At 44.7% G+C, this 27,553-nt stretch overlaps 1 pseudogene; it reads left to right on the plus strand.

Moving 5' to 3' along the window:
- Positions 1-26,644, plus strand: part of LOC100625004 — a 43,141-nt pseudogene extending 16,497 nt beyond the window's left edge.

Here is a 27,553-nt window from a genome sequence, read left to right on the forward strand (position 1 = left end):
TGAGTGTCATTTCTGCTTGTTGAGAAATTCTCCCAAGGCCAGTGCTGCAAAGTAGGAAAAAAGTTGGGAAGAGGGAGAATTACTATTAATTACTCTTACCAGCTGTTGAGTATCCTCCCCAGACTTTATCCAGACAGCCATTTAGTTCCATCATTACTGAACAGTCTTTGTTGATTAATTTTAGAGTTATTGTTTTAATTCTTATTTCTTTTATCACTGCTTTTCCATATGGATATATTTCTTTTGTGATTTTTCATATATTTTCTTACTACTTTTTATACCTGTTGTGTGTGTGTATGTATAGTCCCTCTTTTGAAGGAAATTGACTCTTCATGTTCACTTTTTTTCTTGTAGGATGTTGATTCCTATTGAGTTCCAAATAATCTTTAATATTAAATTTATGAGACTTTGTCATATTTTTAACAAATATTATACCTATTTTTTTATTTATCTTCTAATTTTATTTTTCTCTTTTTGTTATTGAGATGCACAGAGCATGTTACGTTTGAGGAGTTTTGACAAATGATTCATATACCCATGTAACCCACATTTCTTTCAAAATATAGAATATATCTATTACTTCACAAAGTTTCCGTGTCCCATCCCAGTCAATCCTCAGCCCCAACCTGTTCTGCCAGAGGCAATCACTGTTCTGATTTCTACAACCATAGATCAGTCTTGCTTCTTCTAGCATTTCATTCAGAAGGAAGCATGAAATTCATACCTTTCTCCATCTGCTCCTTTCACTCAATGTAGTGTACTTGAAATTTAGTCATGTCGTTACTGTTGATTCACTTTGTTCCTTTTTATTGCTTAGTGGTATTCCTTTGTATGAATATAGCACAGTTTGTTTATTCATTGTACTGCCCATTGATATTGGGTTGTTTCTCGTATTTAGCTACTATGAATAATGCTCCAGTGAACATGCTTGTACCAGTCTTTTTGTAGACATATGTTTTTATTTTTCTTGGATAAATATTTAAGAATGCAATTGCTGGATTACATTGTAATTGTATGTTTAAGTTTTTTAGAATCTGCAAAACTATTTTCTAAAGTGATTGTACCGTTTTACATTCCCACCAGCAGTACATAAGATTCTGGTTTCTCTATATCCTTGCCAATATGTGGTGTTGTAAGTCTTTAAAATTTTAGTCATTTTAGTGGGTTAGTGTTGTCTCCTAGTAACAATAATTTTCATTTCCTTAATGACTTAGGATATCAAACACTTTTTCATGAGCTTATTAGTCAGTCATTTAATAGTAAATTTGACTCAGAGACTTTTTTGCTTTTTTGTCTTTTTAGGGCCACACCTGTGCATATGGAAGTTCCCAGGCTAGGGGTCGAATTGGAGCTACAGCTGCTGGCCTACACCATAGCCGCAGCAATGCCAGATCCAAGCTGTGTCTGTGCCCTACACCACAGCTCATAGCAACGCTGGATCCTTAACCCACTGAGCAAGGCCAGGGATCGAACCTGCGGCCTCATGGGTGCTAGTCAGATTCATTTCCACTGAGCCATGATGGAAACTCCCGACTCAGAGACTTAAAATTTAATGTAATCAAATTCATTAATTTTTTCTTTTATGAATTTTATTGCTTTTACACTGAGATATCCTTCTTAATACCAAAAACTAGTAAATATTTTTACTTATATTTCCTTCTACTACTTTATTGATTAAACTCCTAAACATTAAACTCTTTGATCTACCTATAATTTTGGTCATTTTAAGTTGTAAGAAAAAGTTTTGTCCTCATATAATTAACCAACTTAACTATAAATTGAACAATCACTTCTTTCTTTCCCCACTTATTTAATTTATCTTAAACATATAATTGGATCTGCTTCTATGCTACTGTGTTACTGTTGATTTTTCTAATAGAAAATTTTTTGACTGTTAGGTTTGGGAATTTATCAAGTACGCAAGTTCACTTTCGTTACTCTATATTTCTTCAAAAGTTTCTTAGCAATTCCAATTTATTTATTTGTCTAATCTGAGTCTAGTAGGTTGAATAGTGCCCCCACCCACCCACTGATGTCTGTGTCCTAATCCTTAGACCCTGTGAATGTTACCTTACATGGCAAAAGGGATTTTGTAGGTGTGATGAAGTCAAGGACCTGAGATGGAAAGATTACCCTGGATTATCCAGATGGGCCCAGTGTAATCACAGAGTTTCTTATAAGAGGGAGGCAGGGGTAGCAGAGAGATGATGATGGGGCCACAAGCCAAGAAATGCAGACAGACCTAGAAGCTGGAAGAGGCAAGGAGCAGAGTATCTCCTAGAGCCTTAAGGAGGAATAAGCCCTGCTAACATCTTCATTTTAGTTCCTTAAGCTTCACCTCAGACTTTGACCCTCCAGAACTGTAGGAGAATAAATCTGATATTTTAAGACACTAATTGTGGCAATTTGTTACAGCAGCAATAGGAAACTGATACACTTCCTTTTATAACCTAAATTCTAAATGTTATTCCACTGTGATTGTATTATACTAAGCAGAGAATTTAGTTTGGGAAGGACTGACATTTTTATACTATAAATGTATAGTCTTGCTATACAGACTTCTCCAGAAAAGTGTTTCCGTCTCACCTTTCTGACCATGTCTGCCCATTGCCTTCTATTTAATTAATTAATTTATTTTGACTGCCCTGCAGCCTATGGGGTTTCTGGGCCAGGGATCAGATCTGAGTCACAGTTGTATCCTGTGCCCCTGGTGCAGCAACACTGGATCGTTAAACTACTTTGCTGGGCCAAGGATTGAACCTATGTTCTAGTGCTCCAGAGATACCACCGATCCTATTGTACCACACTGAGAACTCTGTTGCCTGCTGTTTTAGTTTGGGTTCCTCAGAGGTAGACCCGAGGCAAGGGTTTGTGTGCAAGTTGTAGGGGAGTGAGAAGGTAAGTCAGAGAAGAGCAGGCAGCCAATAGATGTGCATCATCAAGCATGTACCTCTGAGTCCCCCAGATCATCTTGAGAGAGCAAATACATCACCTTGGCCTTGGGAATGAAGGGACATCAGGGTGGAGAAAGACCATCAAACCTGGTGATATCAGCAGGTGGGTCTGATCCTCATAGCCACTGCCTGTGAGGGCACTCACTGTCTTCCCTGGGGCCCAGTGTCCACACATTCTTTGCTCCCTTACAGGGAGGCAAGGTTACAAAAGGGGATCAAGCTGGCCTAACTCTGCACAGGATATGGCAGCCAGAGCATCTTCCTAGGGGAGGTGAGCTGCTTGCAAAGTGTCTAAGTAGCTGTAACGGATGACCCCTTTACCCTTCCCATTGTGACGAACACCTGGTTTCCAGTGTTAGCATCTGTATCTCTTTGTCCAAGGGCTATATCCTGCTGACCAGAGCCCATGGCAGGTCAGAAGTGCCAGAGAACTAAGTGTGCTCCTCAGTGGCCTCCAAAGAATCACTGAGGGCGGGCAGGGGAGGGGGTAGAACTTAACTCCCAGGGCTCCCCAGGGGTTTGAAACTAGACTGTGCACTTTTTTTTTTCTTTTTATGGCCACACCCGAGGCATATGGAGGTTCCCAGGGTAGGGGTCGAATCAGAGCTACAGCTGCTGGCCTAACGCCACAGCCACAGCAACGCAGGATCCGAGCTGTGTCTGCAACCTACACCACAGCTCACGGCAATGCCGGATCCTTAACCCACTGAGCAAGGCCAGGGATTGAACCTGCATCCTCATGGATCCTAGTTGGGTTCATTAACCACTGAGCTATGAAGGGAACTCCCGATCATGCACCTTTATTGGCTGCCTTTCCTTCCCTGACTCCAGCAGGTGCTTCCTGGGGCCACTTCCCGAATATGTATTTATACCTGAATTCTTGTCTGTTGGTCAACATTTGGGAAAACCCAAGTAACACAGTAGGTAATGGACCTAAGTGGCCAGAGGGGTGAGATAGAGACATTCTAGGCATGGACATCAAAGGCAGGCCCCTTGGAGCTGAGAGACAGAGATTTTGAACTGAGAGGGTGAGCTGAGTGGATTTTGACCTTCTTTACACCTGGTTTTAATGGCTTCCCCTACCTGATGGCTCCATCATTATGGTGCTTTCTTGGCTGGTCACCATGGCTACTATTTGGGGTCTGGCCCTGAGCTTGGAGTCCTCATAGTGGACCATTGGGTTAAGCCCCTGGGGCTCCCTAGAGGAGTAAGAATGTCTGGAAAAGTGGCTTGTTCAGTTTCATTGAGGCAGCAGGATCCGCAGGCCACCTAGATGTTATTTTGGCAGGAAAGCTGAGAACAAAGGCTTCTGATAGAAAGAACTATCCATTTGGGAGGATTTAATGTGTTCCTGGGAGGGGAGAAACATCAGTGGTGAGTGAGCCAGGGCTCTAAGCAAGACGTTCCACTGGGCCCTCCCTGGTAACCATGGGGATGGAAGAGAGTGGGAGCCTGGCAGGATCCATATCCTATAAAAACGTTGGCGGCTGGATTGCAAGATGAAGGGCCTGCAGATACCCTCCGACACCATGTAATTTATAGGTTAATCAGAAGTCTTCCTGAAGGGCTGCGAGGAAAGAGGAGCTGTGATTCAGAGCCTCCAGGCCTTGGATGTTTAATGAGGCACTGGGAGCCCCATAAAGATTTAGATCAGAGTGATTTGCCCATTTAGGATTCTGATTTTATCTTAGCACCCCACCCCTGAAGGATGCCACTTCTTCTCTGAAATGCCTGGAAGTCTGGATGTGGAAATCAGCAGCCCAGATTTTGAGGGGTATCTTGTAAGGACCCAGTTAAGGGGTCTGTCTGTAGGCTAAAACTTTTTATTTTGGAACTGGAAGCTGCCTACTGCCAAGTAATTGAGAGAAGTTAAGACTCAAGCTGGAAAATCCCTTACAGAAGGGGATGCTGAAGTCCAGAGAGGTTAAGTGACTGGTTCAAAATCACACGGTATACCAGGAAATATTAACACCAGTGATAAAGTGGCAGGAAAAGGAACCATCAGTCTATGCAGGGGAAAGAGCTGGCATAATTCCTTCTTAGAAGACAAAAAACAGTCTATAGGGTGCAAAAGGCACAAATAGTATCTTTTGGGGCTTTAATGCTTGAACATTTAAATTGCTTTCATAAATGCAAAATATATATTACAACACTTTTCAGAATTTCTAATGGCTGATTGAGCAGTTAAGAGGCAGCCTATTAATATACAGTGACTTACTCATGAAATTGATTTAAAATTGCATCTGTGCCTTTAAACTGAGACATTTCCAATGTATGGAGACATTGGGCCTGAAAAAAAACATTGAGTGAATATTTGCTAGATCAAAGGATAAGTGAGTCTTGGCTCTCTCAGGGAGACCTGGCCCTGGTCAGGGAATCTTAATTTTTTTCCCCTTTCTGATTCTAAAGATAATAGTTATTGTAGAAAATTTGGAAAATACAGAAAATTACGTAGAAGAAAAATAAATCACCCATTAACCACTCACTCTAGCCTCCCCAGAAATAATCATTCTTAGCGTTAGGATATATTTCCAACCAGCCTTTTTTTTTTTTTGGGAATATATGTATTTTTAAAAATTGGTGTCAGCCTTAGAGGTTTTTATCTTGCCTTGATTCTAACTTACCATTTAACAGTCTCCAAGGAGATGAATTTAGGTAGCTGCATTATATTCCATCAAAAGACTGTGGCATAATTTATTAACCTGTTTCTAGGTCGTTTCCAATTTTTCAGTATTATAAATAACATGATGATAAACATCCTGGTGCATAAATCTTGGGCTGCACCTCTGACTGCACTCAGGGTCTGTTTCTAGTGATGAGAGCAATCAGAGAATCCTTACCCTCCCTGCACTTCTGGCAGCGGGCGCCCAGAGGCTGCAGCTCCAGCAGCACCCAGCCCAGCCCTGTCCTGGAAGATGACCTAACAGGGTGGAGGAGAAAGCCTGAGTCTGTGGGAACTCACTGTTCTGCTGAGCTGTGTGCATTTGGGCAGGTCCTTCTGACTTGGTTTTTCCTTCTGTAAAAGAAGGAGCATGAACTTGGTCATTGGATTTCAATTGTATTTTTAAAAGACTCCCACCCCTTATTATTTTGGCTGCACCTGTGTCATGTGAAAGTTCCCAGTCAGGGATCGAACCCACGCTGCAGTTGCAACTTGTGCCACATCTGTGGCAAAGCCAGAACCTTAACCCACTGTACCACATGGTAAATTCCTAAAGACCCTTTTTTGTTCAAAGGAAATTTTTCATTGATGGAGTTCCTGTTGTGGCACAGTGGAAAAAAATCCAACAGATAACCGTGAGGATGCTGGCTGGATCTCTGGCCTTTCCCAGTGGGTCAGGGATCTGGCATTGCCATGAGATGTGGTGTGGGTCACAGACGCAGCTGGTTCCAGATGCAGCTGGGATCCCACGTTGCTGTGGCCGTGATGTAGGCCAGCAGCTGTAGCTCTGATTCAACCCTTAGCTTGGGAGCTTCCATTTGCTGTGGGTATGGCCCTAAAAAGCAAAAATAAACAAATAAAAACTGGAAATTCTGCATTGAGGCCTTTTATATAAAGAAAAAAAAAGTGTCTCTTCTTTGACTGGGGTTGTTCTCATTGAGGATATGAGCAAAAATACTTTGCACTTCCCTGCTCCTCTGGACCCCTTGCATGTGGGGAGGGGGCAGGGTACCTAGGGGCATTGCTGGCTGTGCTGCACAAGATTGATGCCATCAAGCACCTACCTTTTTATAGCATTCATGATTTATATAGTTGATAATGTAGCCTCTGCATTAGTTGAATTGCCCCAGGTTCTGCTTCCTTATAGGATGAGCCCTACCTGGTTCCACCATGTCTGGTAGCCCTTGAACTCTGAGCCCTGAGACCCAGTCTGAAACCCATGGCCTTTATCCATTCTGGGGATACCACTGTTAACACCACTCATACTGCTGTTACTACTCCCAGCAGCTGTGTCCTCTAAGTTCTCCCTGCTTACCAGGCACTGTGTTCAGTGCTTTACATTCATTAACTCACTCGGTCCTCACAGCCATTTGGAGGTGGTGTCTATCATCGTCTCCATCTTACAGATGAGGGAACAGGTTCAGGGGTGCTAAGCCCCTCACCTGAGATTGCATTCCTTCTGCCTCCAGAGCCCATGTTCCTGCTGACCACACTCACTGCTTCTGGGAGCCCCTCTTGATGGCTCAACACACCGGCAAGACACTCCCACTATTGGCTTGTGTCCAGCCCCCTGTGACCCATTACAGCATCTGCCTGCACTGCAAGGGGCTGAAAATGGAGCCTGTTTAGGGGGGTGATATTGGCTCTATCTGGCAACAGCCCTGGTCCTGAATGACTGGGTCTGACTGAGAGTGTGAGTCAGGGCTGAGGGACCCAGACCATGTGTCTCTGTATGGAACCCCTGGCCCATCCTGAACCCACCCTGAACCCTATTTGATGTTCCCACTACCTCCCCTCCTTGGTGGAAAGCTATTGGCAGCTTTCTTCTTTCTTGCCATCTCAACCCAGGATCTCAGTGAACCCCACAATAACTCCTGGCAAAAACTTATTTTGGGCTTAGGGCTCCCAGAGAGCTCTGGTCTGGGAGATCAGGGTCCTAGCATCAGCTCAGCCATGTACTGGCTCTTGGGCCCCAGCTTCCTGTCTGTGAAATGGGAGGCTGACCTCTCACCTCCTCCTTCTCAGGATTTTGAGAAGCTGTAGGAAATAGTGTTCACAAATGGACAGTAAGTTGCAGTCCTCAGGTTGATGCTGAGCCTTCTTCTGACTTGCAGAGCTTGGTGATTGGCCAGCAGTGACCCCTGCAGCCCCTCTTTGAGCCTGAATCTCCTTACCTGAAAGATGGGGTCATCCTACCCCATCCTCTGCCCTCTGGGGCCAGATGAGAGTCCTGAGGGTGAATGGAGACAGCACTTGGGAGGGTCTTAGCACTCCCCCCAGCACCTAGTAGGTGCAGAGCAAGTGGGAGTCCCCCTTACCTCCTCCCTTTTGTTGAGATTCCTGCCCTGGACAGAAATGCCTTCCAGTGTGGGTTGGGAGCAGCCAGCACCTGAGAAGGTGACAAGCCCCTGGGGCTCTGGGAGGAGGTGTGATGGTCAGGGATGGGTCCTTAGACAGGCCCTGGTCTAGGCTGGGTGTGAGAGCAGCGGCTGCACCGAGGCTGTGGCTGCACCAAGGCTGTGGCTGCTGTCCATGTGGGCCTGGGGGTGGGGGTGGGGTGTTGGGAACAAAAGCATGGGCTTTTTGGTCTGCTGCTCCTCAGATCTCAGCAAGGAAGAGATTAATACCTGCTGGAAGAACAGGTTTTAAATCTTCAAGATTTCTACCTTCCAAACTGGGGAAAAGGGTGTGAAGAGGGAGAGAATGCTTGGGTTCTTGTTCTGGTTCTGCTGCTGACATCTGTGTGATCGTGGGAAAGCCCCCTCCTCACTTTGGCACGCAGTTTCTGTACCTGTAAAGTCAAGGTTTGGTTAAATGTGTGTTGAGCAGTTGTGATTCACGAATCCACTTCCCCACCTTGCAGCTGGAGGTGCTTTGCCAGCGTCTGAGTCTTGTGTATTAGTGGAGGCAGTTATGTGTCTGTGGCTTACCATGTCCACTAGCGTGCAAAATCCCCAAGGGCAGGGACTGTGTCTGATCCATCTTGTCTGCACCCTCCAGGGCCAGCCCCAACACTCCTCAGTTGTGTCTGGCTGAACAGGGAAGGAAGGGCCCTTTGTGGCAGATGGGGGTGGGGGGCTGGCCTGTCAGTGCGGCCATCTGCCTGCCCCCATGACCAGCCAGGTTCCAAGTCTGCAGGTGAGGTTGGGTAGCCGTCAGGGGCAGAGGCAGGTTTTATGTGATTTCATTATTATTTCCCAATGCAAAGTGCAGTTTGTCTGGGTGTCACCAGACAATAGCATACAGGGCTTCTGTTATCAGCTTCCAGATCTGTCTACTTGGCCAGGCAGCTCTTTCGGAAGTCAGGGGGCTGTTGGAGTCACAGTGCCGGTACAGGGTCTGGCACACAGGTTGTGCCCAGTGCATTGGCAGAGGACCTGCTTCATTGCTGGGCTCCTTCTGACTCCTTCTGACTCCATTCTGACTCCATTCAAACCTTCATTCACCAGGAGCCACGCCCATGGCCAGGGGGGAGACAGATAATCCTGACTCAGCCCTGATCCTCAAGGTGCTCCCAGTGTGGCCAGGAAGAGCAAAGTGGACAGTGTGCTACAGGGCTGATGGAGGACAACCCGGGGCTCTGGGAGCACAGAGGAAGGAGAGCACAAAACCCAGCACAGGAAATAAGCCTCTGAAACCACAGGCCCTGGAGCCAGATTGTGTGTCCACATCCCAGCTCAGTCCTCTCTCAGCTCTGCAGCCTTGAGCAAGCTATTTCATCTCTTTGTGCCAAATAAGTACTCTAAGTAGGGCCCTAGCCAGTGCTTGGCAGGTAATGAGTAGTCAATAACTGTCAGCCAAGGGAAGACCATAAGTGGCCAGGACAAGAGAGGGACTCTTACCCTCTCCTTGCAGTTCCCAGGACTTTATGCCCCCAGGCATCTCTTCAGAATTTGAGAGCTCTGCCACTTGAATTGCTGAATGGGGGAGACAGGCCCAGAGAGGGGCAAGAACTTGCCTGAGGCAAAGCGAGGACTAAACCCAAAAGACCCTGCCTCCTTAGCCTGAAGGACCTTTCTCTTTCCCAGGACACTTCCTTTGTAAAAGCCCCACGTCTGTGTGCTTGGATTAATCACATAAGGCCCATGTGAAATGCAGCTGGATGTTCTTCAAAATTGGGCTCAAAGTGAGTGTGTAAGCTGGCTTTCACTGATCATTGGACCAGCCAGAGTCCAAATTAAAAGTGCTTCTTCTTGAAATTTAAAAGAGTTTCTCTTTTTAAGTGCATTATTTTGGTTGGCTTTTGGCATTTGAAAACATTTCCAGGGAAGTATCTGTGGCTCACCATGCCCAATCAAACGGCTTCCTTTTCTTGTCTAAGTCATCAAAGTGAGATGGAACCTGGACTGTCCTTTTTAGAAATTACCCGCTCTCCTTCTACATCCCTTCTTTTCACTTCCTCTGCCAGATGCCCTTATGGGCATCCCTCCACCTGACCTCTCTTCCATTCATCCTCATCCCTTTCCTGCATTATTGCAACCGCCTCTGCCCAGGAGGCACATGGTCTCCTGGCACATGGTTTTGCAGCTCCCATTTCCTTTTCTACTGAACTGAAGTGCATTTTTAAAAAAATTTATTCACACCATTTCCCCACTCCAAACCTTCTATGGCTTCCTAGAACCTTAAGGAAAAGGTCCTTAGTTTCTCATTTAAAGTCTTTCATGGTCTGGCCTCAGTTTATTTCTTCAGTTTCACGCCCCTCCTCCTTCCTAGACACAGATTCTTTGTACCTTATTGATAAGTCAGGGGGAAACTAATTATCTAGGCCTTCGAGGCTAAGAAGGTTGTTGCCACTGAGGTCAGGTCCCTGGCAGTCAGGGCTTGTCCTAATTTCCTGTGGCTGCTTTAACAAATCACCTCAAACTTTCTATTTTTGTAGCTTAAGAAATAGAAATTTGGAGTTCCCATTGTGGCTCAGTGGGCTAAGAACCCAACTAGTATCCATGAGGATGTGGGTTCGATCCTTGGCTTTGCTCAGTGAGTTAAGGATCTGGCATTGCTTCAAGTTGTGGTGTAGGTTGCAGATGTGGCTCAGATCCAGCATTGCTGTACCTGTGGCATAGGCTTGCTTGCAGCTGCAGCTCCAATTCAACCCCTAGCATGGGAATTTCCATATGCCACAGATGTGGCCCTAAAAAGAAAAAAAGAAAGAAATAGAAATTTATGTGAGTTCCCTGGTGGCCTAGTGATTAGGGATTAGGCATTAGGCATTGTCACTGTTGCGGCTCAGGTTCAATCCGTGGTCCAAAAACTTCTGTAAGCTATAGGTGCAGGGAAGGCAGGCAGGAAGGAAGGAAAGTTTATGCTCTTAAGAGTCCTGGAGATCAGAAATCCAAGTTGAATCTTATACTCTTGTAGGGCTAACTCTCATTCCTCAGGATGCCCTGGGGGATATTCCATTTTCTTTTCCTTGCCTCTTCCAGCTTCTGGTGACTATGGGCATTTCTTGGTTTGTGGCTGCATCGCTTCAGCCTCTGCTTTCAAGGTCACATTGTCCTTTCCTGCTCTGTGTCAAATCTTCCTCTGCTTCCCTCTTGTAAGGTCCCTTGCGATCACAGTTAGGGCCCACCTGGACAATCCTGGATAATCTCCCCAACTCAGTACCTTAAACTCAGTCTCATCTGTGAAGCCCCTTTTACCGTATCAGATGATATTCCCAAGTTCCAGGGATGAGAACCCTGGATATCTTTGGGGTCATTCATTACTCAGCCAACCACAGATCTGAGAGGGAGCCAGAATGCATTTCAACAGCTCTCTCACTGACAAGACAGACTTTTTCCTGCCACCCTGAAGATCATTACTTACCTGCTATGTGCAGCTTTCTGTCCTTTTAGTTTGTACTTTATGGGGTGGGGAAGATAAGAATTATTCTTTTAAAGTGGACTAGATTGGATTTTAGCTAACACTGGATATGTAACAGACAGAATTTTTGAGAAATTAATTGATATCTTGTTTTATTGACTCCTGTGGGCTTTCCAGAAGGAACAAAAGCATTTTCCCCTCAGGTTTTATCATAGCCCCATATACCTCCCTATCCAGAGAGGAACCTGCCTGTTTTTCAAAGGGTCTGGGCCTTTTGTGTAACCTTTCGTTGGGGAAGTAAGCAGGTTTTTTAGTGTCCTTTGGATGGAGTAGAAAATTGGCCTTATGGAGGTGAATTGAGGCCCTCTGTGAATGGAGTTACCTTGGGAAGTTGGAGGAGAGGGCGTGAGGCTTTGTATTCTGGGGGTTGAAAAATGGAGGGCCCACTCGAGGGTATGCTTCTTCCCTGATTTTCTTCTCCCTCCTCTACCCTGGGAGGGGGGTGGCACAGCAGGTTCCTAATTGCATGGGGAAGCCTGAACCTCACCACAGCATGTTTTTTCCTGGGAGGCAGGTGGCCTGAGGTGGCCAGGAACCTCAGGAGCTCAGCAAACTGCCCCCCACAACAGCTTTCTTAGGGAAGAAGGAGAGCGATGAGCAGCAGGGTAACCTGCCTTTGGATGGCCCCACAGGCCTAAACCAGAACATAGGAAGCTGTGACCATGAGGGACAGTTGCCTGAGACTTGCACTGTGTAAACCTGGGGGCTTCTTGTACTGTCCAGGGAAGGTGAAGGGACTTCTTGTTGACTGTGGACATGTGTGAGCAAATGGACTTTATTACGGAAAGCATGAAGTCGTCCCTGCACCCTGTGAGCCATGGAGCAAACCTCAGCCCTGTTATCCATGAAGGAGGTGAATGGGACTAGCACCCTCCTTTTGAAGTGGGGCAGTTATCCATGCTGGTGCAGCCAACCAGAGTCAGATCCTGTTGGTGCAGCTGTGGTCTCCAGAGCCTCTCTTTCAGCTAGAGCTGATACAAACAGCTGTAATGCTGGGGTACAGAGCTTGTGGTCTTGAGATGGGGACAAAGAACTGGGGTCTAGGTGGAGGGTGGAGGGATGTGAGACAAGGGCATGGGTATACCCCTAGCTGCTGAGATCAGAGATGGCTTCCTGGAAGAGGGCCCATTCCTGATGAATGGAAGAGGATTTTGGCCCAAGAGAGATGTCTCAGAGAGGGGGTGGCAGTGTTGCATGAGCCAGAAGGAGCATCCAGATAATGAGCCATGTTACAGGGACATGAGGGAGAATTCAGGGCAGGAGGTTGGAGTTCGACTTTGGTGGGATTTGGATGCTAGGCCAAGGAGTTAACAAAGTGGAGACAAGAGTGATTTGATCAGTTCCAGCCATGACTAAAGCTAAAGGTGAAAATGGCCTGGCTGGGCATCACCTCTGGAGTGTGACACTATGAGAGGACACCTTCTAATGTATGCGTGTGGTCACCTGGCTGCTTAGGTTTCCTCCGTGGCTGTTGTCTATTAGGGACTCCTCTTTCTAGATTCTGAGCTAGATACGTTACAAGTATTATTTGCTTCATTCCTCACAAAATCCGATGAGACAGATACTAATTCCATCCTTATTTAACATTTAAGGAAAATAAGCACAGAGAAGTCAAGGAACTTGCCCAGAGTTCCCCAGCTCATTATGGCAGGACCATTGAGCTCCCAGCAGATCTTGCCATCAAGGTGCCAGGCAAGTCAATAACACTAAGAACAAAGGCTCTGAGCCAGCACCTGTTCTGATCAACCATTGAATAAATGGGGAATCTGAGCCTGGAGGGCTTGACTAAAGTTACCCAGTAAATTAGAGGCAAGTTAGAAAGCCAGAGGCCCAGAGTTCCAGGCCAGGTCTTTTCCTGCTTCCCCTCAGAAGTGGCCAGGCCCTGAGGATGCAGCAAACAGGTGGGATGTCTGGATGCGGTGCTTGTCAGGGTCCAGCCCACCATCTTCCATCCACTTCCAGCCCTCAGCCATTGCTATGTTTGTGGGCAGAGCCCACAGGGACCGCCTGAGGACACTACTTGTTGGTCACAAGCTGGTTTGTGACTGAATTTTTCAAGATGTTTATTATGAAACTTTATATGTGTGTGTGTGTGTGTGTGTGTGTGTGAATTAACACACACAACCCCTCTGCCCAATATTTGTGATGTACATAGTCACAGCAAAGGATGATATCTTGTTGCTTCCCCCAGAGGTGACCACAACCCAGATTTTGTGTTTGTCATTTCCTTCCTATTTTGTAATAGTTTTAGCACATATGTCTGTATCGACTGCATATGGATACATTATTTACTTTTGCTAGCATTTGACCTTCATAAAAGTAGTATCATATTGTATATTATCTTCTGTGAATACTGTTTTAAACTCATTATTTTTTCTAAAATCCATTCTTGTTGATGCATGTAGCTATCGTTAATTCATTTTCCCGGGTGTATAATATTCTACTGTGTGGGATGTCACATATTATCGAAGTATTCCTTTGCCTTAGACATTTAGTTTGCTTCCTGTATTTTGCTATCATGAATAATGCTGTTATGAACATTCTTGGACATGTCTCCCAGTGCACATGGAAGAGTTTCTCAAAGATATACCTTGGAGTGGGACTGCTGGATCATATAGTATGTAAACACTCAGCTCTATATAAGTTAAAGCCAAATCAGCAAATGCTCCCACCTAAAGTGTGTGTTTCCCTTCTCTACCTTGTGGTCTCCCTCTAGTGGCCCCTATCCACAGAGGGTAAGAAGGCGCCAGCTGACCAAGTCCAACACCAGAGTCCCAGGTCTGGCATCACAATGCCCGAACTAGGTTAGAGATGAAAGACATAGAAACTACTTTAGGGATATGTGATTGCTGTGTTGACTGAATAAAAAACTGGGCCAATGTGACCCAGAGGTCACCAGTTTAAAACCTCTGCAATGTAACTTGACTTACTACTGATTTTCACTTGGTCCTTCTTCTCTAGCCAAAAGGAATGGCTCATCTTTTCCCAAACATGGTACCCTTCTACCTCCACCCTTTTGTTTCTCCTTCCCTCCATCTCAATTTCCTTCCTCTCCTGGATACGTTGTTACTTGTTCAAGTTCTTCTCATTGCAGAATGCCCATTTCAAATGCTTCTTCCTTCAAGGCTTTTTCTCTGATCTCTCTGATAAAGGTAATAAAAATATCCTTCCTTTGGGCTCCATGGCCCTGTGATCTGCCCTCCATCTGGGCAGCGAGCACTGCTTCACTCAGAATCACAGTTGTTCTGGTCTATGACTCATCTCTTCACTCAGAATTTTTTCTTAAGTTTAAGAAAAGCAATGCAACAGTATGGGAATAGAGAAAATAATCACCTAATATCCCACTGCTGGCACGATGTTTATCATTTTTATGTATTCCTTCCTAGTTTTTTTCTGTCCATGTGTTTTGAATATGTAGCACACTTGTAATGTTGTAGCTGATTTCGTTTTTATCCTTATTAAGTCAAAAGGCTTTTCTCCCACATTACATCCATAGTCTTCATCACAGTGTTTAATGGTTGTGCATCGTTCCATTGTATAACAGTAATCTTTTGGCTTTAAGTGACAGAAATTCAACCTAAATGAGCTTCAGCAGAAAAGGGATCTTTAAGCAGAGAAGTCAAGGGTAGGCTTCTGCCTGGGCCTTGGGGACCCCCAGAACGGGGATGTAAATGTCATGAGAGGACTGTGTCTCCTTCATTCTTTCCTCCTGCACCCAGCTGATCTGCTCTTTCTGATTTTCCTGTCCACATGGGAGAAAACACTCGCATAAGATGTCCAAGCTTTCATGTAATAATGCAACCACCCCCTTGGAGACGGGTCCCTCTCTTTTAGGAGCAGACTCCTCCTGTGTGGTTAGGGGCAGGGTCACATTCTACGAATGTGGGTCATCCTTGAGCAACCAGGTAGGTGGTATAGAAAGGGGATCCAGGGGAGAGAATTCCATGGTGAGATTTTACATTGCCGCCAAATAACCTCTGCAGTAGTGTCGTATGTATTAGCGTATAAACTTTCTCTTATTTTGAATTATTTGCTTTGGTCCAATTCTTAGAAGTGGGATGACTGGATCATAAAGTTTGTACATTTTTATACATGATATCATTACCAAATTGATTTCAAAGAGCTATTAGGTTTCACTCTCATCGTTGAGAGAGCCATTTCATTGTACCTTTGAGAGCATTGGGTATTATGACTTGAAATAGATTTTTTACTGTTTTAATAATCATAAAAAGATATATTTGTAATTTTTATTAGCATTTTCCTGGATACTAGTAAGGCTGAAGATTTCCTCATATATTTGTTTTATTAGAATATAGTCCCTTTTGTGAATTGTCTTTTTTCCTGGTTTTGCACATTTATCTAGTAATGTGTTAATTCTGTTCAGATTTAATTGCTCCTTTCTTTTGTGTGTGCATATTACTTTCTTTGCCTTTCTGCATGATCTAGCTTGTATTATAGTTATTTGTGTCTATGTCTGATCTTTTTATTGGACTGTGAGCTCCTAGTGAGCAGAGCCAGCGCTGAGCACCAGTCTAGCATGGAACCTCATCCTAGTAAAACCCTCAGTGATGGTTAATTGGATAAAATAAGTGTATGGTTACAGTCTCTATTATGCAGAAGTAATTGTTCAGCCTGTGTGGTGTGCATACAGGCTACAAGGATGCAAAGCAACACAGACTTTATTCATTTAAACTGAAGGTCTGCTTCTTGGCAGGGTCTAAGAGTGCCCTAGAGCCACAGAAGGAAGAGAGAGATTTAAAAACCGATTGCAACAGCTGTGAGAAACCCTACTTATCTTACAGAGTTTCAGAGAGTTCTATGAACTTTAAAGGAGAAGGAGCACAGATCTAACATTATCTAAAGCAGAAATCAGCAGACTTTCTATAAAGGGTTAGATAGTGTTTTAGGACTTGCAGGCCACATAGTCTCCTTCACATAGCCTTCCTTGTGATTTTCTTCCTTCCTTCCTCTTTCTTTCTTTCTTTTCTCTTTTCTTTCCTTCTCTCTCACCCTCTCTGCCCCTTCCTCTCCTTCCTTCCTTCCTTTCTTCCTGTCCTTCTTTCTTTCCTTTTTTTTTTTTAAGGGCACACCCCTGACATATGGAGGTTCCCAGGCTAGGGGGTGAATCGGAGCTGTAGCCACCGGCCTACACCACAGCCACAGCAACACAGGATCCGAGCCACATCTGCGACCTACACTACAGCTCACGGCAACACCAGATCCTTAACCCACTGAGCGAGGCCAGGGATCGAACCCACAACCTCATGGTTCCTAGTGAGATTCATTTCTGCTGCACCATTACAGGAACTCCTCTTTCTCTCTCTCTCTCTCTCTCTCTCTTTCTTTCTATCCCTTTAAAAATGTAAAAAAAAAAAAAAAAATTTAGCTCTCAGGCCATACAGAAACAGCTATGGACTTGATTTGGTCTACAGGCTATAGTTTGCCAACAGGGTCTAGACTGCAGGGTCAGAGAACATAACAGCTGGAAGAGCCAACTCCCTCACTATCATACAAGTGAGGAAACTGAGTCACAGAGGGCTGGGCTATATGTTGGGTCCCTTCACTGACACCTGTGCTGAGCTGGGCATCTGAGAGCTTTGCTTGGGCTCTGGCAAGGTCCCCTCTGCCTGTCTTCTGGGATAACATGCTCCCTTCCCCACTTCTGTGCCTCAGCCAGTGCTGCCGCAGGAATTTAGGGGGTGGTCTGTTTCCAGAGCCCAGGGATCCCTTCACAGGGGTATTTCCTGGCCTTCCCACCATAGGAATTCTTTGACCCTATGTTTTCTCCTGTTGAATTGAGATTGGAGATGATGGTAAAGATAGAGCAGCAGCATTGTTAATTAATGCTTGTGCATCCTGTGGCTGAGAATTTTGTTGCGTTTAAAAGCTTTTCCCTTATTCTAGTTGATTTTTATAGCAAAGGTAACATTCTTTTTCCAACTGAATGTGTGGGGCAGAAAATGCTAAATATAATTCCCTCTTTTCTCTTGAGATAATTCTCCTGACCAGGTATACACATAGCAACAGATGGGACCCGAACAGCTGCTTGTTCTGTCTCCAGAGGCTTCCGTGGGCTCAGGGCCTTACCCAGCCTCAGAGCTGGAGGGTCTGTGGGGTTCTCCCCCCAACTATGCAAAGGGAGGCAGATGAAAAGGGAGCATCCTCCTGGAGCTGCCCCTGGGTGGTGTGTTACCTCAGGGTCATAGGCCTGGGCATTCAAGGTGTGCACTGCTTAGAATGTTGTCTCATGGGAACCCAGCCATGGGTCCCTCTAGGGGTCCTCTCTCTGCTCTCAGCAGGTTGTTTCTTGCAAGGAACAGCCACCATCATCCTCAGACTTGTGCTCTTACCACTCTTGCTAGGAATGTTTTTATACCCCAGCCTGGGGTGGGCAAAACTTGCAAGCAGCAAGGAATGATTTGACCTAATATTTAGATTGTTAGTTAGGGAGCCGATGTTCTTGTGTTCACATTGCTGCAAATCTCCACCTCTCTCTGGGCTTCAGTTACCCCTTTGGTATTAAGAGAGGACTGATCTTGTTCTTCTTCAGTATGCTATTTCTGGCAGCCTTGTGATGAGGCCAACTTGGGATCAAGTTCAGCCCTGAGGATCACCAGAGTGCTCCAATGTCCTCTTCCAGTGCTGCCCTCTTCCTGACTGCATGGTGTCTTTTGTCTTTTCTTCTGACTCTTCTCTGCTTTGCATGTCTGCCCCACTCTTGCTAATGATCAATCTGAGCACTTTCTCCTCCAGGCCTTTGTACCTGCCTGCCCTCTTCCTGGAATGCCTCTCCTTCCCGCTTCATGGGGCTAACCTCTGCCAGGCTTGCTGGGGTATCCCCTTCTCTGGAAAGTGCCCCTCCACAGAGCTCCTTCTATGCTGGGTGGCAGTAGTGGGTTTTGTGGGGAGGTGATAGCCCTAGCTCTGTTTCCTCTTGGTACCCCCAAGCTTGTCATGGATCTGGACATCAGGCAGGGAGAATGGGTGGCCCTAGGGGAGAGCAAAATAGGCATAGGGAGCAAGAAGATAATTTATGGAATGACTGGCCCATATTTTATCTTCTAGAAAAAGGAGGTGCTGGAGCTCTGGCTGCCTCCCCTGCCTGCTTCTCTGCCCACTCCCTCCTCTGGCTCCTTCACTCTGAGCTCCAGGGATCTAGCAATAGTAACTTGTTTGAGGGGCCTGCATGAAGAAGTGAGGGCAGTGGATGGAGGCCTCTCATAGGCTGGACAGCAGTAGCTCTGGCCCTTCTTGTCTATGTGGTCAGCATGTCACTGGGCACTCTTGGCCGCTTATAGTTGTTACTTTGTGCTGTTCTACCTCTAGGTTTTCCAGGAAGGCTCAGCAGTAGGATCAGGACTCCAGTGGGGGAGAGGGGCTTCTTTTGGGGGCTATGAAGTGGAAGGAGCTCTGGCCCTAGAGTTAGGGTTCAAGTTCAGCTCTGCCTTTGATTTGCTTTGTGAACTTGGGTAAATCCTATCCCTCTCTGGGCCTCAGCCTCCCTTCTGCACATTGAAGACGTCAGAAAGGATGATCCCTTAAAGTCCTTTCAACTAAAAAGGAGGTCCCGCAACTCATATCCTATGAGGTAGGGTAGAGATGGAAGCCACACAGAGACAAGATAACAAATCGCTATGGTGATTCACTTGTCCCAGGGCTGTTCTGGGAATGGATTGCCACAGATTGGTTGGAAGGCTCAGTACAGTCTAGCAATCTGGACAGAAAGATCTGGAGACAGCAGTATACTGGCCAGGATAGCAGCATGTGGTTCTACCACACCTGGAAATGGACCTCTGAGTGCTACTGACATGGCACCATCACTGTCACTCAGGGGAGGGGAGCAGATGTGGGACTCAGGAGGTGGTGTCTGTTCAGGCCTGGATGTGCATGTGAAATGCGTGAATATGTATGGGTAGGTGAATAAGCCAGTATGCCTGTTAACTGTGGTCCAGTGTGTGGACATATGCCTCTGCATGTGTATGAGAACATGTGTTCATGAATGAATGAATGTGAACATGAATGTGTATGTGAGTACTGAGGACAGAGCCTTTCATTTAGCTTGGTATTTCTTTGTTTCCACATACCTGTGTGCATGCACGTATACACACACACACACACACACACACACACGCATGCATGCGTGCACACACAGTCCTGAAGAATTTTGATTCTTTTGGTGACTTCTCAGAGCAAACGTGGAGTTCTGAAAGCCTGAATAAATCCACTGATGCTGGGTCCATGAGGGGACTGACCACCCTAGTTTGCCCAGGACTGAAGGGTTTCCTGAGATGCAGGACTTTCTTTGCCACTATGGGGACATTTGGTCCCCTTACCATCAAATGCCTTTGATTTGCTCAAAAGAGCAAGTATAGCCAAATTCTGTGATGGCTCCACGTGCTTCAAGCCCCATGTTGGTCTTGTCCAGCTATGGTGTGACTAGTTAAGGGCCCTGAACACTGAGGGGATCTGTAGAGCTGTGTCCCCTTGGGACATTTACAGACAAATCCCCAAATGCATATCTCAGAGTGGTAAGTTTCTTTTGACATTAACCCATTTATAGTCTAGGTTGTGAAATGCACAGGGAATAGTCTCCTGAGATAACCAGTTTAATCAAATGATTGATGTGGAACAAGCACACATTAATAGATAGTTTGTCAACTTGACCACTTATTAAGGATAGTAGCCAACAAACAGGGCTGATGATGGAATTCTCTAGTTCATCTTTTCCTTCTTTTCCTACATTCTTTTACTCTATCCTCTTCTTTCCTTAGTCATCTGTGGAGCTCCATATCGTAAAGGGCATTGAAAGGGATGATTAGAAGTTTCTGCTTAAGAGAGTTCCCGTTGTGGCACAGCGGAAGTGAATCCAACTAGTAACCATGAGGTTGTGGGTTTGATCACTAGCCTTGCTCAGTGGGTTAGGGATCCCGTGCTGCTGTGGCTGTGGTGTAGGCCAGCAGCTATATCCCTGATTTGACCCCTAGCCTGTGAACCTCCACATGCTGTGGGTGCGGCCCTAAAAAGCAAAAAGAAAAAAAAGAACGAAAGAAAGAAAGGAAGTTTCTGCTTAATTCTGTGGTGAACAAGAAACCCCTAGAGGTTTCTCAATGAGTGAGTGAAGGGTTCAGGGCTTTGGGCACTTGCTGTCTTAGTGGTTTGGACCTTGGCTTTGAGGAGACAGTAGTCTCTGTGAGGCCTGGTTTAAGGCAGTGGCCATAGTGATGGGGGAATTGCTGATGCTCACATGGCTCCTGTGAGTCAGGCATCCTTTTGGTTGCTTCAGTTCCATGGACTCCTTTACCCTTCACAGCCTCCGTGTGAAGTGGTATTTTTATCCCCATTTCACTGATGGGAAAACTGAGGCTTGGAGCAGTTAGGAGATTTGCCCATGGTCACACAGCTATTAAATCAAGCCAAAATTTGGCAGTTAATGAGAGTCCACATCCTTTGCCATATGCTCTCTTGCCTCTCAGGGTACAGAGACAGCAGAGGGAGAAAATTTGGGGGCCCTGAGCAGGCCTTATGACTACTAGGGCTGTGGGGGTTGACACCGCAGGTTTCTGGTTTGGACCACAGAGGATGGTAGGGTCCCTTGATTCAGCCTCTCAGGTATTAGGGACTGCCTTGCCTTGGCCTAGAGCGGTAGAGCTCAACTCCATTCAGGGCTGGAGCGTCTGGACATCATTTTTCCCTTTGCAGTTCCCTGGGAAATCTCAACACATTTAAGCCCATCATGTAAATGAGAATCAGAAACAGCTTTCCTGTAGGAAACATGGCTCTCTTCTGTGTGTGCAAAATACAGAAAAAACCATACGCTCATGGAAAAGTTGTTGAACTCACAATTTTATTCTTTTCCCATTAATATTAATTTCTCCACTTACCATTTGTTCACTTCTTAAAAAAAAATCTTTGCTCAAAAGTAGACAAGCAATTGCAAGCACTAGAGTTTTAAGAAAAATGTATCAAATAAAATTTTTAATTTCAGAAAATTCTCCTCATGAATGTAATATTATCATTATATGAAAACCATTGAGTAAATGACCCCATCTAACTCCCAAAGCACCAGAGTTGGAGAACCATGTCCAATTGTCTCATTCTCTCTGGAGAATGAGCCTTAGCAAACAGAGTCTCCTCAATTCCTTGATCCTCACTCACTGTGGGTACAAAGGAGGTTACTCTAACAAGAATAATTTAAATTCTGCTAGTTCTTCAGTCACTTCTTTAATTCTTTCCAGGTTGGTCCCTGAGTGTATCCCACATGTGTTCACACAATGAGATATAAATAGAGATGGTATATAAACCTTAAGGAAGTGTCTTTTTTTGGTCATGCCCATGTGGAAGTTCTCAGGCCAAGGAGTGAGTCTGTGCCACAGCAGTGACCCAAGCTGCTGCAGTGACAACACCAGATCCTTAACCCAGTGTACCACAAGGGAACTCTAGGAAGTGCCTTTAAAAGTAGGAAAAGGGAGTTCCTCTTGTGGCTCAGTGGGTTAAGAACCTGACACAGTGTCCATGAGGATGCAGGTTCAATCTCTGGCCTTGCTCAGTGGATTAAGGATTGGGCACTGCTACAAGCTGTGGTATAGGCTACAGATGTGGCTTGGATCTGGTGTTGCCATGGCTATGGTGTAGGCCTGCAGCTGCAGCTCCATTTTAAACCCTGGTCTGAGAAATTCCATATGCAGCAGGTGCAGTTGTGAAAAGAAAGAAAGAAAGAAAGAATAAATAAATAAATAAATAAAAGTAGGAAGTGATGCCCTTCTTTATTACTTCTTCCTTGTTGGAATGAAACTATAATGGCTGGAGATCCAGCAGTCACATAGGACCATGAGTCAACTTTGGGAATACACAATAGAGTAGCAAGATAGAAGGAACATGGGTTCTATATCTTGTAGTATACCACACCAGCCCAGTATTTCTTACTGCTAGACTTTTCAAAAGTAAGAGAGAATAAAATTTTATTTTGTTTAAGACACTATTTGGTGGGTTTTTCTTTCTTTTTTTTACTTTTAAAAAAATTATAGTTGATTTACAATGTTGTGCCAATTTCTGCTGTAAAGCAAAGTGACCCAGTCATACATGTACATTCCTTTTCTTACATTATCTTCCAGCAGGGTCTATTTCAAGAGACTGGATATAGTTACTCTACAGTAAGAGTTTTTCTTTACCTCAACTAATACTAATGCCAAAGTGGAACTGTGTTCTCCTCCATCCTCCTGACCAAAGCCTCTCTGTGTCTCTGCTGGAGTGAGGCAATGTGTTCCTTCCCACCTCTGCAGCTTACTGTTTTTCTTGGGCTCCATAGCAGAAGGTCTTCAGCATCCCAGACAGCCTTTCTCCTTGTCTTCTCCCCTTCGCCCCTCAGCAATGTGTTATCCCAGGCTCCTCAGACTTTAACATAGATAAGTCACTGGAGCAACTTGTTAGAATGCAGATTCTGATTCAGTAGGTCTGGAGACTGCATTTCTAGCAAGTTTTCAGTTGGTGTTGCAGCTACAGCCCAAACCAGGACTTAAGTACTAAGCTATTGCAGTGCTCGGCTGAGAGGTGCTGGCTAGTGTGGACCATGTGGAATCTCACCTGTTTCTGCAATGCTTCACGCACAGTATATGCTCAGTGAATGCAGAATGACTGACCGAAAAATAGGCCATTTTGTGCAAGATGCCAAGAAGTCCTGCAGAAAGGAAACAGCCCCCATTTTTACTATGCACATCTCCAATTTATTTGCACTGGAACCCTATTTTCAAAAATAACTGTCGACATTTTGTGGAAATTAGTGCTCTGAGAAACCCACTTTGGCAGATCCTGATTTAGAGTGGGTCTTTGCTGACCCTCTAGCCAGAGTGAGCCAATTTCCATTTGGGAGCCTTATATCCAGGATTCTATTTGGGTGTCTGCTTCACAATTAGGAGAAATTGTTTCAGCTCAGACTCCCTGTACCCCTGAGGGCCTGCAAACTCCTTGAGGGGATGTATTTGAATACATTAAAATATAGGAGTGGGTGCCATTGCCAAGGTGTTCATTTTTTCTTTTCCTCTGGCAGTGCCCAAGAGGCCTATGAACCCCTCAGGGCAACGGGAGCCTGAGTTGTTTGCCGATTAGCATGTTCCTGTGGATGTGTTCAATTGTCTTTGTTCTCAGGCTGAGGCAAGGAGGAAGTGCTGGGGAGAAAACTGAAAGAGCTTGAAGCTGGTGAGAGGCTGAGTTTCCCTTCAGGGATGATGTTGACTAGGTGAAGCCCCAAAGCTTTTTCCTATAAAAGAAGCCTCCTAGGCTCTGGAAGACCTGATTTGCCAGCTTCAAGGGAAGGGAGGGAAGCTAGGAGTTGAGGTTTTGTCTTCCCTCTGTGGGAGCATTCTCAGAAATGCAAGCCCAGCTGTCTGTTCAGGAGCCCCACGAATGGCCTGCAGCCCCCAAGGAGGCAAATTTACACAGTTGAGTCATGGGGTCCACCCAAGCTGCATACCCTGAACTTGAGCATCCAGCCCTTTGTCTTTATTTTGAGTTTTAACATCAACTCTGGATCAATAAGGAAAAACCTATTCAATGCTCTGTTACATACATCCGAAGATAGGGCCCTGTGAAATAAAGGTAGAAAGCCATAGGAAAAGAGGGACAGACATTCTTTAAAAAGGCACAGAATGAGATTTTTTAAAAAAGATTAAATGAAAAGGGAATTAATGAGAAAAGGAAACACTGTGAGAGAAACTAAAAATGTAATCACAGAATTAAAACTCACCATTAATCCCTTGGTTAGATTAAAGAACAGAATTGGTGCTGTAAAATATTAAATCAGTGCTGTAGAGGTCAAGGTTGAAAACTCTCATCAAATATGCAGGGGAAAAGATAAAGAAATTAAAATGACAAGAAGAAAGTTTATAGGTATGGAGACCGGAGTATAAAGCAGTGCCAAACAGATATTTCACTTCTGTTGGTGAGATCAGAGAGAAGGAATTGTCCAACAGACAAGATAAACCCCATGAGTCCTGAGTGTGCAGCTCAGAAGAGATCAGTGTGCCAGGCAAAATCGCTTAAGATGGACCTATATCTAGAAACTCACAAAAATGTGGGAAGAAGTGGATTTTTGGAGTTCCCATTGTGGCTTAGTAGGCAAAGAACCAGACATAGTGTCAATAAAGATGGGGATTCCATCCCTGGCCTTGCACAGTGGGTTAAAGGTCTGGCATTGCTGCAAGCTATGGCATGGGTTGCAGATGTGGCTTGGACCTGATGGTGCTGAGGCTGTGGTGTAGGCTGGCGGCTACAGCTCCGATTTGACCCCTAGATCAGTAGCTTCCACATGCTGTGGGTGCGGCCATAAAAAGAAGAAGGAAAAAAGATTTTTAAAATCCTACGAGTATGTGTGCAGAATAAAGAAGAAACCTACAAGAAATCAGACTGCCTTCAGACTCTTGTTGTCCTCAATTTCTTTCCTTTTTTTTTTTTTTAAAAAAACTATTTATTTATCTATTTGTTTATTTGTTTATTGTGTTTTTAGGGCTGCTCCCATGGCATATGGAGGTTCCCAGGCTAAGGGTTGAATTGGAGCTGTAGCCGCTGGCCTACACCACAGCCACAGCAACGCCAGATCCGAGCCACATCTGCAACCTACCCCCATAGCTCATGGCAACGCTGGATCCTTAACCCACTGATTGAGGCCAGGGATCGAACCTGCATCCTCACAGATACTAGTCAGATTCATCTCTGCCGAGCCACGATGAAAACTCCTCGTTGCCCTCAATTTCAGTGGAGAACATCTATAGACTTTTCAGAAGAATAAAGAAAAAGATTGAAATCAAATTATTTGATGCCCCACCAAGGTACATTTAATATTTGAAGTCTCGAGAAAGATACTCTCAAATATTCCAGAGTTTAAAGGACATACCATCTTGCACCCTTTTGAATAAGGAACTTGAAAAAGTAGTAAAGATTGTCAATAGATGAAACAAAATTAAGAACTGAGAGTAGAGAAGCCCTGGTATGTAGGGACAGAGAGCGAGTGCCTGTTAAAGAGAGGAAAATATAAGACGCTGTAAAAATGGTACAAAATAATGAAAGTTTAAAATACTCTGAAAAAAAGGACATGAGGATTCAGGAAATTGTGATGTACTCTTGTCTGATATTTAGGATAAAAGTGGATTAAAGAATAAAATTAAAACTGTTGAATTATAAACTACTTATATATAAATATACATAATAGAAAATACATTATAATGTATAATATATAATATGTATGTTTGTGTTCTCTCTCTCAGAAAGATGAAAAGCAAAGAACACATGGTCCACATACCAAACCATAAACATTAAAAGAGCAAGAAAGCGTTAAAATAATTTTTAGGTCTTTCAAGATCTGCTTGCTTAGTAACTTTTAAATATGCAATCCAGGAGTTGAAAGGGCCAAGTTCAGTCTCAAAACGGAGGTAAAACCACTGCCTGGTCTCCCCCAGCCTGACCCTTGCCATGGCCACCACCCACCGGAGGAGGGCTGTAATCCAAGGTAAACAGAGCAGTTGAGAAAACTGTTTATTGGTGGGCTGGGCTCTGAAACTACAGGTGATAGTTTGAGAACATTTTTGAGAAATGAGGCACACTTATTGATTGTGTGGTGATGAAAGACCCCCCCCCCCAAACAGAACGTTCCACAGGCTTTGGTTTTGTGATTTAATTACTCTTGTGTTTGAAGAGGAGGTGCAGCAACATGTGCTTGATCGCACAAGGTTGAGGGTGTATAGTAGAACCAAAGAGAGACACTTCTAGAGAGGATTCTGTAAAGCCTAGTGCCCATCTAACAGTGAAGAAAATTTTTGTTGGTGTACTAAAGATGATACAGAAGAATACAATTTGAGAGACAACTTTGAAAAAACATGGCAAGATTGAAACCATAGATGTTATGGAAAACAGGCAGAATGAGAAAAAGAGAGCATTTGCTTTTGTAACTTTTGATGAGCATGATATAGTTGATAAAATTGTTGCTCAGAAATACCACATTATTACTGGGCATAACCTTGAAGTGAAAAAAGCCCTTTCTAAACAAGAAATGCAATCTGCTGGATTACAAAGAGGACGTGAGGGTGGATTTGGCAACTTTATGGGTTGTGGAAGAAACTTTGGAGATGGTGGAGGTAATTCTGGCTGTGGCGGCAACTTTGGTGGAAGAAGAGGTTAAGGTGGTGGTGGACCAGGATATGGAAATCAGGGTGGTAGATATAGTGGCAGTGGTGGAGGATATGATGGTTACAATGAAAGGAGAAATTTGGTGGTAACTATGGTGGTGCTGTTATAGTGGACAACAGCAGTTCAATTATAGACCCATGAAGGACAGCAATTTTGGTAGAAGAAGCTCAGTAGTCCCTGTGGCGGTTATAGATCCAGCGGTGGAAGTGGTGGATATAGTAGCAGAAAGTTCTAAAAACACAGCAAAAAAAGGGCTACAGTTCTTAGCAGGAGAGAGAGTGAGGAGTTGTCAGGAAAGCTGCAGGTTGCTTTGAGACAGTTGTCCCTAACGCATTAGAGGAACTGTAAAAATCTACAACAGAAGGACCAATGATCCATAGAAAAGCTTAAACAGAAAACCATTTTTGGGAGTTCCCACTGTGGCACAGGGGAAATGAATCTGACTAGTATCCATAAGGATACAGGTTTGATCCCTGGCCTCGCTCAGTGGGTGAGGGATCTGGCGTTGCTGTGAGCTATGGCATAGGTCGCAGATGTGGCTGGGATACCTGATACTTCACAGTCACAGTTGCTATGACTGTGGCCGGCGGCTGTCGCCTTGATTGGACCCCCTAGCCTGGGAACTTCCATATGCCATAGGTGTGGTCCTGAAAAGCAAAAACAAAACAAAACAAAACAAAACAAAACAAAACAAAAAACCCTGCAAAACAAAACACAAAACCCTTCTTGTTCAGGACTCTGATAGCCACAGTTTGCAAAAAGTACAGCTGCTGATTAATATGATATGTCAAATAGACATGCATTCCTAAAGTCTTTTGTCTGTTGTAGCTTTATCTTTCATTATATCAAGTATATTGCTCTGTAAATTGTGGTAGTGGTACCAATAAAAAAAATTAAGGAA

The sequence above is a fragment of the Sus scrofa genome, chromosome 1 (assembly GCF_000003025.6).
Source record: "Sus scrofa isolate TJ Tabasco breed Duroc chromosome 1, Sscrofa11.1, whole genome shotgun sequence".
Classification (NCBI taxonomy): Eukaryota; Metazoa; Chordata; class Mammalia; order Artiodactyla; family Suidae; genus Sus; species Sus scrofa.